The 14,925-nt window shown below is 37.7% G+C and overlaps 1 protein-coding gene and 1 pseudogene across 1 annotated transcript in view; one reads left to right on the plus strand and one right to left on the minus strand.

Moving 5' to 3' along the window:
* The window catches only part of ITGB8 (integrin subunit beta 8), an 80,076-nt gene that overhangs the window by 8,178 nt on the left and 56,973 nt on the right, over positions 1–14,925 (plus strand). The window lies entirely within an intron of this gene.
* LOC139083031 (large ribosomal subunit protein eL31-like) lies at positions 612–1,038 on the minus strand (annotated as a pseudogene).

Raw genomic sequence — 14,925 nt, forward strand, 5'->3', positions numbered from 1 at the left:
AAGGCATGGTCAAAGCATACCTCCTGTTGAAGCCCCCACATACTCTTAACTCATCTTAATTATACCTCACGATGGTTGTTTTCATATGGGAATGAGAAAGAGAGAGAACACACGTGGCTTTATGGAAATAACCCGGAATGTAACTCTGCCTCCCACAGGATTTCCAGTGTGTTATATAAATGTGTATGACTTGTGGTTATGAGCAAGAAAGAAAAAGAAAGCAACTGACCTGCTAAGTAGCTGGTAACCAGTTCAGTCAAAAGTGTTCAAAGGGACAAAGTTATAGTACACAAGTCAGACTACTGATCAACATAGGGCTCACCGCATTCCTAGCTGCTTGGAGCCACTCTATTATAGCTTGATATTCTATATTGTTTAATATATTCAGAGTATTTCTTCTCCATACATTTTTAATAAAGTAAGTGTTGCCCTGGCTGTTAAATATTTGCAGTGAATAGCCATGTCTAGCAATATTGGTCATTTAGAGCATGGCATTTCCAGTATATGCTAGGCTAAAGGTGTATACTGCTATGCTTCCTTCAGGCAGAACTTTTTGCTGTTTGTGTGTGTGTGTGTTTTGCAGTTTTATAACTTTATTTGACAATCAGTAGTTAGTTCTCATCCATACTGACTGTCTGTAGATTTTTGAAAGTGTGACAATTATGTAGGTAACCAACGTATAGAACATGTTTAGTGAATGTCCACCCTCATGTTTTCTGAACAACTACACATGGGTACAGTATAGGACATTGCTTATTCCTTTGGCCCAGACAGATCAGTTGAGTCTGGTGTCAATGTGCACATCTGGAGTTCCCTTCTCCTTCATGGCAAATTTTTTGAGTGCCTGAGGAGCACATTTCTAAAGCCCACTCTATGGATGCACTTATGAATGCCAATGGTGTATTCTCTGGTCACCACCTCATTGTTGGCAAAATGGCCCTTCTTCTTGCCACTTTTATTTGTGGGATCTATCCAGAGAGCACAAGGGATTGTGTCACTTCAGGCAGAAGTTTGATGCTCTGTCTAAGCACTGGTCATATGGCAGAGAGCAAATCAAAGTCCCCACTCACATGACACTTACAATCTAATTAAAGAGGACAAATATATGTATGTATGCATGTGTATATATGTATATATATATGTATGGTGTATATTATATATATGATAAAATATGATATATAACATCATGTATATTTTATAACATATATGATATACATCAAATATATATGTATATATGTATCTATATATATGATGAAAAGAAGAAGAAATAAAGCAGAGTGAGAGAACTGACCTGAGAGGGACTGGGACAGGCTGCTATTATATATATAAGATAGTCAGAGCAGGCCATTCTAATAATATGACATTAAACTTCTTAAGTTTTTTATTTCTGTGGTCCACTTAAGGCATTTCACAATCTTTCTTATAGTTTACGTTTTCCTAGAAAAACAAGGGGGAAAGATATGTTAGGATTTCCAAGCTGATAACAGTAATAGGAATATTTTTCTTCTTTGCTATTAAAGGTGATCAAATTCTCACTTATGGCTAGGAAGAAAAGAGCTGTAAGGTAGTGAAGGGAGGATGACAAGATGATAAATAAGTGGGTGATACTAGGTAAGAAGATTAAACGAAAATGGAGATTTTTGTTTCTTAACATCAACTCTTTGTCTATAATGGTTTCTCAAATCTGTCCCCTCCTTTTAATACAATGCCATTAGGACAGAGAAAACTTCAAATATCTTTCATTCTATGAGCTTCCTAACCAGTTTCCATCATGTCTAACCTTTGTCCACATTTTACCTCCCTACTCAGTATCTTCCATGGCTCCCATTGTCTGCAGGCTCCTCTACACGGTATACAAATCCCTTCGAGAGCATCCCATGCCTAACACTCTGACTCCTTGTTCATGTCCTGTCTCCATACCCACCCGTGACCTCCTTGAGAGGAGAAACTGCCTGTTGGTTCTGTGTCTCCAATGCCTAGAACACAATAGGTCCTAATAAATTATTTGAAGTAAATGACTCAATAAATGAGGTGAGGACATCAGTTTAAAACTGGGAAGCTAAGCAAATAAGCCCTATTCAGCTCTAACCCTCACTAGAATTTGAACTTTAAGAAATGCAGTTTTCTTTAAAAAGTGTGTTCTACCATACAAAGTTTAACACCATAAAAGACACTTGTCTCTGCTTTCCAGTCCACTCCAAAAAGCAGTCTCTTGACCTTATAGGCAAATCTTTAGCGAAGATCAAAATGGAGGCTTAGTGTTTTTTAGTCTACTTTTTACAAATTTGTTTTGCCTTCAGATTTCTCTGATAATTATTATTTTCATCGTTGATAATTAAGTATAAAAAGTAATCATGATCCTTTACCACTGTGTATTTTAAAATGGATTTATATTTAGATTATACAAACTGAAATTTGTAGTCATTTTAACAAAATACTAAGAAAAGCAATGAAAAGAGAAACTATTCTAATCCATTTAATCATTATTCATTCATATTTTCTTAGAGCACCTACAGCTTTGTGTCAGGCACTGTTTTGGCTTCTGGAGTTAAAAGAATAACAATGGTAAACATTTGTGAAGTATTTTTCTGTATGTCCTTCTGTACATGTGGTATGAAAATATATCAGTTAATGCCCACAACCCTCTGAAGTATGTACTCTGATAATTTCCATTTTATAGGTAAGCCAACTAATTAAACAACATTGAATAACTATTTCAAGATCTCTTCACTAATAAGTAATGGAACCAGAATTCAGGCCTGTGTGAGTTTGACTCTGCACTCTCTCAATCACCATTAAAGACTATCTTCCAGGGGTGAGAAGAGTTCCTACCCTGCTCTGGCCCTCCCCACAGCCAGGGGATCCATAGGGCAAGCCTATCCATAGTCTTAAATCTCCAGAATTCTCTGCCCAAACATCCCCAAAATACATTCAGGGCCATCCTGTGGGTAGACTGTGCCACTCGTATGCCAAAACCTAGGAGAAAGAGAAGTACACAGAGGTTGGACATGCAGGGCAGGAGTGTCCATGCAGTAAATGATAGGCTACTTTCAATGCAGAATAAAGCTAGATTTGAGAGAGAAGAGGGGCAGATCAAGGGCTACAGGGGCAACACTTCACACAGTGCCAAGTTCCCAACCAGAAATTTAAAGAGTCTGAAATTCTAAATTCAGACCTAGCCTTCTAGCGCATTACCAATGCATATTTTTCAAGATGGGAATATAGAAATCATTTTACTTAATGGTTTCTTATCTTAGGTTGTAACTGTTAAATATTTAGTCTTGTTATGCCCGCCACCATTTGTATCCTTGCTTGTGGCCCTAAGAAATTTAGGGGCAGACTTGTCTAGTATTTTACATATTATTAGGGGGAAGGGTGGCAAACAATGGAAGCACCAGAGATGACTGCATAAGGAGAACCACCTCATGTCAAGGTGCTTTTATATGTAGGGAACTGAATGCCTTTGGTAAACTCTAAGATGTGTACAGATTACACTGACTTCTATTCTTGCAAATAGTGTTGTAGTGAGAGTCTAGTGAATGCATATTTTTAATTTAGTTTTACTTTTTATTTCCCCCATTAATTTAAAACATGTCACAGAAAACATTTTACTTATATGAATAAGCCAACTTTGATTGAATTATTCAACTAGCATATATTTAATATGTACAAGTGAATGAATATGTAGAAAAAACATTTTCATACTGCCTTCATGGACTAAAAGGATTATTTTTCAACTTAAAAATCACTCTTAATGTGACTTTCTGTTTTCACAGTAAGTAAATTAGTATAATTTACAGATCAAAGAAAAATATGATGGAAGTCAAAATCCTTTCCATTAGGATTTTATAATTTAATTAAAACAGTCCAACCTTTCAACAAAAGTACCAGAATCGATTCTTGCTAGGAAATTACTAATATTAAACAGGTATATTAAAGTTATCCTCCATGAGTTATTTAAATCAGTTCCCAACTAAAATTAGTTTAATTAATAAGAATAGGATCATTAAATCGAAATGGCAGTGTTAAATTATAGTGGTCTTATTGAATATATACTCCTAAGACGACTTTAAAAGATGCTTTTGAGTGCTGTTATTCAAAGTACTAAAAGTTCATATTTTAAAACAGCACATAAGGCCTTAAAAAGTGGCCTTTCACAGTAACCTTATCAATGAGCCAACCATCATTACTATACTGGTTTTAGAGACATCTTATCTCTCTTTCCCAGGTGTTTTTGTTGTTTTAATCAACAAATACTGTCACATTTGTCAAAGACAGAGTCTGTTGCCACTCCAGATCAGTACTGGTGCAGTTTGAATATTCTAGAGAGTTTCCCCAGGTAGTATAAAGTAAGGAACCAGAATAGCTTCCAAGGGCTAATTCAAGCCAAAGTCCATGGGATAGATCAAGTTTGGAAGTGGAGGGAAAGGCTGGCAATGAAGACAGGAGGATAGAAGACAAGAAATATGTCAGGTCTGAAGAAACGTGCCAACTGTGTCTTATTAGGTATGTGAGGTGTGCAGTGGCTGTAGGCCAGAGATGTTTTAATGTTTTCCATGGTTTTGGAGGCAACTTCCTTTTGGAATAGAAAGTTGATATTGCAACATATGCCAGTGGTAAAATGCACCCACAGTTAAGGTACAGTTTGTTCCACATATACATATGGTGCCAAGATCCTATCCTTAGAATTGAACTGCAAACATTTTCCCAGGTACAAGCATTTTTCCTGATTTCAGTGGGGACCATATTTAGTATAATTCCCTAGTCTGTTACAGATACTGTGTAGAGAAAGGAGCTGGGTGGAAAGCTTTATCCTTAAGGAATGAGGGATTACCGCAAGGCTCCAAAGAAGCTTTAGAATATAATAAAGTTGACCAAAGAAAACAATTAAAAGAAAAATTCAAAATTCTACAAGATTAGATTGACAGGAGGTATCTTAAGGAGTGCCAAACTAGGGAATATCTTTCCTAATTGCCAGCTCAAGTTGGGCTAGGAGGCCAGGCTGGCTATGCCTAGTGATGTATTCATTGATTGTGGTAGAACTAAGAACACAAGAAAGTTTTGGAGTGTGCAGGAATTGCTGTAGAACTGGCTGTTCTAGTTGGAAACAAAGGAACTCATTGTAACAGAACTGTATTATTGGCAGAAAAATGACCTAGCTAGTCTTTTTCTTAGTACAAGGCATACCTTCCAAGATATCACTGTATTGTCTTTTTGTACATTTGGTTTGGATTTTTATGGTGAATTGAAGACAAATAGATCATAATTTGAAAAGAAAACCTTCTTGAAATGATACATAGGGCTTAAGTTTCAAGAAAATTCATCTGGAAGATAGTAACACTGAAAGAGGCACTCAAGAAAGGAGTCAGTTTCAGACATTCTAAATTTTGGTTTAAAAGGTCCCTTTTCATGAGTGATTCAACCACAGCTGTGTAGAACCAGAGCCCTAAGGTGAGGGCCAATGTATGTAATCACAGTACCTGCCCTCTGAGGTTGGTAATGGAAATGTGAGAACCAGTTATTAGTACCAGTCCCTACTTCAGAGGAGGTAGCATGTTTGATGCCTCTTGAAGAAACCAAGGTCACATGATACTCAGTGACATATGATGGAACTATGATGGGGTAGAAGAAGGGGAGGGGGTTTCCTGAGCATGTACCTGTGCCCTGCTGAAGGCAATATAACACAGCTGTAGAATAAAGCCCAGTGCTCCTGTTAGGGTGCACATGGTGTTGATACACATGTCCAGGACTGACCCTTGGCTATTTGGAGCTCAGCATAGCATTGATGCCAGAGGTCACTGCTCTCTGAGAACAGGGTTGCAGGCTAGATTATCTGGTGATAGACTTACTGGGCCAGAAATTGACTTACAGGCATTATGAAGAGTCAGATATCAGGGCCTTTTTAACAATTTCTGCCTCTCAGAGACGTGTTTGATTTTGAAGTTAACAAAAGACAAGTGCTCCTTCTGACTGAATTATTTGGCAGTGCAGAAATGTTTGGTTGGTTATAACTGTCACTGGATGTTACATCCCTCTTCCCGACAGGATAGACTTCTCAAACACTACCCAGATGACTTGGGTTTTTTTCCTCCTAGATGGGGTACTTATCAATTCCTTTGGGTATAATTTCTCTAAACAAAAAAGCCCATGTATGGAATCACGATTTTCTTGGCCCTTTCGCCAAATTAGATGTTTCTAACCCTGTGTTAAAACTTCAAGCTCCAGAGAACAGCAGAATTGGGTCTTCAAGTTCTACAGAGCTGCCTTGTGGCAGAGGACCTACTAACTGATCAGTCCACTTTAGGATATTTGTTACAGTTCCTTATTGGCAGGCAGGGAACCGAACACACAGGAAATCCCAAGAAATGTAGAATTATCTAAACTTTGGAAGCTCACTCTCCGGTAAAGCAGCATTCTTAGATACGATTTCCTACAAGGAACTTGAGTTCCTAAGAACATTACCCCTAATAGCACAAACTCACTTTTCTAGGGCTTTGAGGATGTTGCACAGTGAGTGGCTCAGGATGGTCCAAATGAGTTGGTTATACAAGGCAGGCTGTTGAATGTTGCCCAGATATACAGTGACTCCCTCCATCCAAAAGTTCACAGAAGATAGCACATGAACACTGGGAGACTGGCAGGGAATTCCAGAATCTAAGAGGGTATTACCAGTAATGTTCATACCTATGGCATATTTGGAAAAGGGTCTTTCATTCATCTCCTTTCTAAATTGTTAGCATGCAAAAGTGAAGTGCAGTGGAAATCTGGGTGTTTCAGGGTTGACTAGGAGGCAAGGAATCAATGACCACAGGTATGCATGCTGCATGTGAGAGCACAGAAGCTGAGGAACAGAGTCTGGTTGTCATTTGTTTCAGAATAGAGCAGAGCCTTCCAGGCCAGAAGGGGTAGGTAAACTGAGTTATCTCTGCATACTCAATGGATCTGCAACATGAGTCTGATAGGGTATAGATACACTCTATAGCCTCAGTCAAGGTGAGGGAGTACCTCCCATTTATCCACGCAAACATAATCATACTTGGTTGTATATTAAAAAAGGCAGCTTGGGGGCCTTTAGCAGAAGTGTAGGGGTTGAACCTGAATGGGGTAGTTAAGCGTTGGGAAACAAGAGACCTGAGGTCCAAGGGGAAGCTGAGTAGAAAACAAGTGGGTTCAGATATGAAAGATTAGACCTGGAGTGTTGGACATTGGGTGACGATTTAATTTCTGAGTGGGTTGCTGCTGTTTCACCAGCTTTTACTGATCCAGCAGAATTAATTAATTCAATCCATGATCATTCATATTTTGACTCTTTCTTTTGAAAATCTTTTCAAGACGTGTTTATAAAATTTCCTGCCTTGATAAGTACATTATTCGAACTTTCTTTGAGATTTGAGGAAAGCCTCACAGTTATTCAACCAATAAATCAAAAAGTATTGCTTGAGCACCTACTCAGTGCATTTGCCATTGTACTAGTTGCTATGGGGACAGAGGAGAAGGAAAATACCATGCAGATGGGATAGCTGCGCCTGGGGCACTGTGTGAGCACACAAAGCAAGGTGGTGATGTGGGGCTGAGGTGGGCAGTCTGGGTCATTAGTGCTGTAGCACTTTAGACTTCTGAACCAGACAGGATATAGGTCAAATGTGTCCTGATGCCAAGACAAAACCTCAAAGTCTCTTCTAAATATTAAAACTTAGTTTTCATTTTTCCTATACTTTAGCAGAGAATTAAATTATAGAGCCTTGATTAACTGAAATTTTCAACTACTTAGACTTTCTATACATATGGTTCACCTTTTTAGGCACAGTGTATTCCTAGGGACTGTCATAAAATGCATCAGCATGAAGCAAAATCCAGGTTGTGCATCCTGTACCCTAATAGTATACATGATTACTTACATTGTTTTTAGCTATTGGCAGAAACTGTTAAATCAGTGTGTAAAGATGGGAAGAACAAAAGTACAAGGATTAATTTATAAAATGAGTAGAGTAGGGATATCAAAGTGGTAAAATTCAGGGCCAACTTGTCAAAAAAAAAAAAGTATTATGTATGAGTGTTGGGGAGCAGTGCAGATGGCCAAAGAGAGTAAGTGCAGAAACAGGACAAAGCTTCCCCAAAAGGAGAGTGCCACAGTTGACTGAGAGAAGGGACACAATTAAGAGAAAGTTATCTGAGTGACACAGAAGTAAACATATCAAGTTAAAGAAAGAGCAAGAGCAAACAGGACATTTTGGTTGATAGAAGAGACATGCATTCATCTTCTCATTCAACAATTATGTACTGAGTCTCTACCATGTGCCAGATATTGCTCCAAGCCCTGGGTATAGAGCAATGAGCAAAACAGACAGAAATATCTGCCCTCATGGAGTTTACATTCTAATGGTAGAAGGCAGACCATAGACAAAATAAATAGAATGTGTACCATGCTGGAATGTGCTATAAGTCTAGCACCTTCTGTAGAATCAAACAAACTTAGATTGGGAGTAAGGAGTACTGGTGTGAGCATTCCTTGAAGTCTTGAAGGCAGTGAGAGAGTTAGCCTTGTGAATAATTGGAGGAGGGGTCAAGAAGAGATTAGATAGCAAGAGATGTAAAATAGGTAGGAGGATAGAAGGACTGGGGGTGGCAGATTGTTGGTGTCTGGATCCTAGAAGGAGTGGGTTAGATTGAAAGACAGGAGGTGGTGGTCAGAGAGGGTGATATGTTAAATTGAGATTGTAGATGTGTTGCAGTTACTGGTAATTACAAGGTCTAAAGCTATGACCATGGAAGAAAGTAGCTAAATCAGAGTGGAGGACAAAATAATTGGAGGAAAAGAGAACAAGAACTGAGGCATCTGGGTATTGCAAAGATGATCTGCATATATACTGAAATTGCCAAGAACTGAAATAGTAGTGTTGAAGAGCATGATAATGATCAAGGAGTCAAAATTCTCTAGAAATGAGACGGCATCACCTTTCTCATGGTCAGTAAATGCTTGCAGCAATTCCGAGTAGTGGGTGATGTAATCTGAGTTAAGAGTGTCAAAGCTGGGTGAGGGTTAGGGATGAGGGAAGGAGAATGCCCTGGAAATGGCAATGAGAACTAAGGAGGACACTTATCTGCTTCCAGGCTCAGTGCCATGAAGGTTTTGGGAGAAATATCAGTCATCACTCATGAGGTCAGTAAGGGAAGCCGTGTCCTCAGGGGAGAGCCAGGTTATGTTAGAGCAAGAAGGGATGGGAACATTCAGAGAAGAGACTGAGATACAGGGAATTCTTCCGGAAATGGACTATGAATTTTGGAGAGCACAAGAAGAGGGTTTCTGGAGTTCTAAAGGAGTGCAGATGGGGAGAGGAGAGATTGTGTAGAGCCTTATAGGGATTAGAGCATGTGGGGGAAATGAGGGACATCTGCAAATCTTAGACTCCTTAAAGGGACTGATGTAAACAGGGAGAAGTGAGATTAGTCTTTGTGAACTCAAGGTAGACAGCAATGATGAGATTGAGTGGTGACAGGGAGGGGAGGTTCTGGGGCTTGCTCTTGATACCTATGGAAGGATGGGAAGAGGTCTGAGGAAGCCTGACTTTGTTCTTCTGTGAGGGGCTCAGTCTATCCTATTTCCTGTCGAGTGGGAGATGGATTTTTCTGGATGCCTTGAGCTACCCTTGACCCCAGATGATGAAGCTCATTGCCTAAGGAAGTGTACAATACCTGAGGATTATACCTGAAGGTGGTACAAACCAACAATGCTTTGGAAGTGAAAAGGTTTAGCAAAGACTTTCAAACTGTCTAACATCATCTCCTCCCTGGTAATTACAAGGGAGGAGATGATTTGCTTCTTGTTAATTATATTTACATATGTGAAATATGTAAATTATACACACACTTGCATACCACATAACTAAATAAACAAAACACAAATAACTAAATATCATACATACAAATAACTATTATTCAATCAGAATGTAAGGATCACAATGCAAATTCTTATAAGGATTAGAAAGTGGAGAGATCAGCTATACCTGAAGGGAACAGGAAGGAATTGACGGCAGAGATGTGTGAGATAAGTGTCTAAACTGGATGCTGAAGGACTAGAAGGATTGTAATGGAGGGAAATGCCCAGGATGACTCTGCAGGCAGAGAGAGGAGGCATACATATTGTCCATAACACAGGGCATCAGAGGAGAGGTGAAAGAGGGAGCAGTAGAGTTAGATCTAGGCAGATTTGTTAGAACTTTACTACTCAGCTGGCAGGAAGTCATTGAAGGCTTTTAATTTGATTCTTTAGTAGGGTAGTAATGTGATACATTAAGGATGCTGTATCAGGAAGCAAATCTGGCAATAATTTATACAATGAATTTTAGTGGTAGATGCCAGAGTTAAAAGACTGTGAGAAAGTTGTTACAGTAAAGCAAATGATAAATAGTGAGGGTCTAAACTAGGGTGAAGTCCACTAACAGAGAGATGAATGCTAAAGAGACTGAGGTAAAAGCAAGAAGTCTTAGTGACTTACAGGTTGTTATGGTCGAGGAAGGAGTCAAGATTGACCACAAAGATTTAAAGCAGAATAACTAGGAGAATAAAGTAACTAACAGAAAATAGGTCAGTTAAGTCAGGAAGAGCTACTGGTGGATGGGAAGATGATTTTTATTTGAGACTTGCAGATTTTGAAGTTCCAGCAGGAATCTAACTAGGATATCTAGCAGATTGTTGACAATTCAAGAGAGAAACTTGGGTGAGAGTTTGAAACTGCAGATACTAATTTGGTGGTCTTGTGCAAGGAGGTGAGACTTACAGTCGTGTTAGTTCATGAAGCTATCAAGGTATAGAGTTTAGAGAGGTGTCAAAGTATCCAAAGATATAAAAAATTAATTAATTGTGAGAATGGAAGAAGTGATAGAAAGCATACTCACTGTTAAAAGACAGAGGATATTTAAACATTGCTAAATGCTAGTTACTAAATATAATTAGGAAATTATTGTTTGACTTGGAGTGAGCAATTCACTAGACAGATAGAGGAAATGATCTTAGCAAGGAGGAAAATTCTCCTTCCTCCAAAAAGAGAACAAAGACAGTAATTTAGATATTTTAGGCAATATAAAGGTAAGTTAGGGTCATATCTTAAATATGACTACTTAGGAGAAGTGTTTGGGGATTTGAGGAGAGAGAATCAGAATAGCGTATGTGAGAAATGATGATGGAAAGTCAACAAGAGGTGAATAAAAGCAAGGCCTAGGGGCTAGGTGAGGTGAGATAGGAATTTGGAAGAGACCCAATCCTTAGTAGGCTGGTGACAGTGCCCCATAAAAGGAGCTTCAGATGCTAAGATTTAAAGTGTTGCTTCAGATGCATCACTCTATTTGTGTCTGACCTACTTCTGTTTATTTTCAACTTCATGTTTAGAATTCTTGGCTCAGGAGCCTGCCCTCTGTCCCATCCTCTGGCTCCTGAATTTGTCACTCATCCTGCTTCTGTTTGGTCTTTGGGTCAAAGAACTCTTTCATGGTTCCATGATCCAGTGGCTCCTGTAGCTCATGAGAATTCCCTGCCACAGTCCCTGGCCCCAAGGATTCCAAACAACTCTTCCTAATGTGGATGTAGTGAGATGTGGAGGTGATTATATGGAATCAGGTGAGGCTGAATACCATGAGCAAGGTGATGAATACATTGTATAATTTAGAAAAGCATCTGCTGATAGTAACAAAGATGAGGAGCTGTAAATTTTGAAAGAATAGAGGTTGATACTATTGGAAATGGGGAATGAGGGATAACCCTATAAGTAGCCAATGAGAGTGAGGAGAAGATTATAGCATTGGTTGAATATTTACCCAAACAATGATGAACTCTGATAAAGCTGAGTTTTGAAGGAGAAGTAATAGTTGGATGACTTCGGGAAATATGGAGAACATGGAGCAAGAATTTCATAGGACAATATGGACTATAGATTAACTCATGATATAGTATCAATATTAAATGTCCTGAATTCATCAACTCCATGGTGGTTTTGTAAGAGAATATCCTTGTTCTTAGGAGGTACACACTGAAGACTATGAGGTAAAGTATTGATAATTGAGATATATATCTAAAGAAGTACCTTGTCAAATTACAGCCAATGAAATTAAACTGGGCAATTATTAATTGTAATAGTTTAAGGCAATTGAAGTATTATAGAGTATTAAATTCATTTCCCATAAGATAAGTGAAAATCTTGATTATAATCAGAATTTCCTTTGCCTGAGCCCAAAAGTAAAATTAATTTTATAAGACACTAAAGTATTTAGGATCATCTTTGACATTGAAGATAGAAGAGGTTTTACTGGAGAGAATAGAATATAAAATATATTAATAAAATTAATAAATTAATATATTAATAAAATATTATTAATGTGTACTTCAAACTATGTTAGTATTATTAGTGACAATAATAGCACTAATTACTAAGATTTTTAATCTTACATTTGGTATTACTACCTACTTTTTTCAATTTTTCTTACTGCTGAGGGCTTTCAAGAAATTCCAAGTAGAATATAAATAATAATTTTTAAATTTGAAGAAAGTTTTACCATCCCATAACTGAGTCAATCCGAAGGAGCATTAAAATAATTTACCTTTTGATCTGAATAGAAATTATGTAAATCAGGTAAATACAGTGTAGGGATAAATGACTTTAGTTAACCACAAAATGATCTGTAAGTCAAAAGATTTATATAATGTGTCATTGGCTTACTTTTTAAAAACCATATAAAGTACTTTAATATTTTTGTATATACTATCAGGAAAGGTATATATTTCCTCACTGTACACTAATTGTCCTTTAGCTAACAAATACTACTCTAAGTTAATGTACAACGCTAGTTTTAAATTTATTGATATAATTTACATCAATAAACTACATCTATTTAAAGTGACAATCGATTTTGACAGATGTGTAGACCTGTGAAACTACCTCTACAATCAACATACAGAACACTTCCATCCCCAAAAAAGTTTCCTTGTGCCTCTTTGCTGACAATGTTAAAATATAAAATGGTGAATGATTCTGCATTACTGGGCAGCTGTTGGGCAACTAACAAATATACCTAACAGACAGGGTTTTGAGTGGCCATTTAAAATAAATCTTTCATATTATAAATTGTATCTTAAAATATTCCCATAATTTAACAGAATTGTACATGCTATAAAGCAAATGTTCTCTACCAATCCTGTCATTTTAACTCATACTCTACTTTTTAAAGTGTTTTTACAGCTCAGTGGATACATATAGCACATAAAGAGGAGCATTTTCCCTACCTCATCATCAAGGAAGCAAAACCTCAGCAAAGTTAATTTATGAAGCCAAAGTCAGAGAATAGGCAGAGTTAGGACAAGAACAAGTTGCCTGCTTCCCTGTTCCAGATTTGGCTTCCAGGGCAGAACTGGAAATTCACAAATGGAAACAGCAACTGCAAACATCATTTCAAGTGCTTCTGCCTCATTAGCATGCAGCCCAGAGCTGTCCCCTGGCAAGAGGTTGGGGAAACACAGTCGTAAAAGGAGAAGCTTTCCCCCATGCTGAAAAAGTGCCAACCAATCTGATTCAGGCACTGGGTGAGATGTTCAGGCTTGGCCTTTGGTGTTAAAACTCAAAGTTTCCTTGTGCATGGAAATAAAATGAATTTTGAAAAGGGCACTGAAGTGTTTAGGGAGATCTTTGGCACTGAGGATAGAAAATAATCCTACTGGGGAGAATCTAACACCCTCATCTCTCTAGTGGGATTGATGATAGGAAAAGTATGACGTACTACTTGTATGAAAGAATTATCTTGAGCTAATAATGGGAATTATTATTGAGTCATCACTTAAGGACTAATAATACCACAATTAGCAAGGGTCTTAAATCCAAACTTTGGGATAATTGTCTTTCTTTATGTTATTCTCTATTCCATATAGACAGTGTTTAAGAGGAAAGGCTCTATAGTCAGAAGTGGGTTCAGACTTGATCTCTGTACTCACTAGCTGTGTGACTTTGGGATGAGACTTTGCTTAAGCTTTAGTTCCCCATCTGTAAATGGGCATAGTAATGCTTTCCTCATTGGAGTTTTCTAAAGTTTCAATGATAATACATATGAAGTGCTTGGTAAAGGACATAAAATAGAGTAACCACTTAATAAATATTTGCTATTTATTTTCCCTAATTTTATCCTATTGTATATATAGATTTGATTTTTCAAGTGGCAGAGTCAAATATAAATACTTTTTTGGTCTTTGAAATGTAATTACAGGAAAACCAAATGCTAAATAAACTAAAATTCACTTTGGATTTTAATTCATTTTTTTACTTAGAACAAAATTCTTTACAATATAGGGTGTTTCTTTGCTGCTCTAATCAAGTGCACACCTGCAATGTCATTTTGGGCTTAAAAAATATAATGTAGAAAACATGTTCCTACTATCCTGGGGCATTTCTTTTACCTTCTTAACTATGCCATTTGAGGTTTTGACATGAATAGCAGTGTGATTTTTTTTTAAGTGGGAGAAAGGAAATTCATACCTGCCAAGAGTTGGAGAGGAAAATAGGAAGAGCCCCTGGAACCTCTAATGTGTTCGATTAAAAACATTATTTAGAGGAATGGAGTGGGAAACCGGTGAATATTTTGGCTTTTATAAAAAGGGAGTGTGCCTCATAAACAGGACAGTTGGAATGTATGGAAAAGTTCCAGTTAAAACAAGATACAAAGCACATGACTAATATTGCTTTTCCAAGTCAGACAAATGCAGCTTTAACCAAAATTTGCCTCAGAGGGGCCTCTGGAGCCCTCTCTGAATCTTGAGATTTTGATCCTTTTTGAAGTTCCGAGTCTGAAGTAGGAAAGCTATACTGAGAGCTGTTGTGATTTGACCCCCATTTTTCTTCCTGAGTTTCTCTCACTTTCTCACCAATTCCTACCAGGTAATTGAGTGTCA

Source organism: Equus przewalskii, chromosome 4 (assembly GCF_037783145.1).
Source record: "Equus przewalskii isolate Varuska chromosome 4, EquPr2, whole genome shotgun sequence".
In the NCBI taxonomy this organism is placed as follows: domain Eukaryota; kingdom Metazoa; phylum Chordata; class Mammalia; order Perissodactyla; family Equidae; genus Equus; species Equus przewalskii.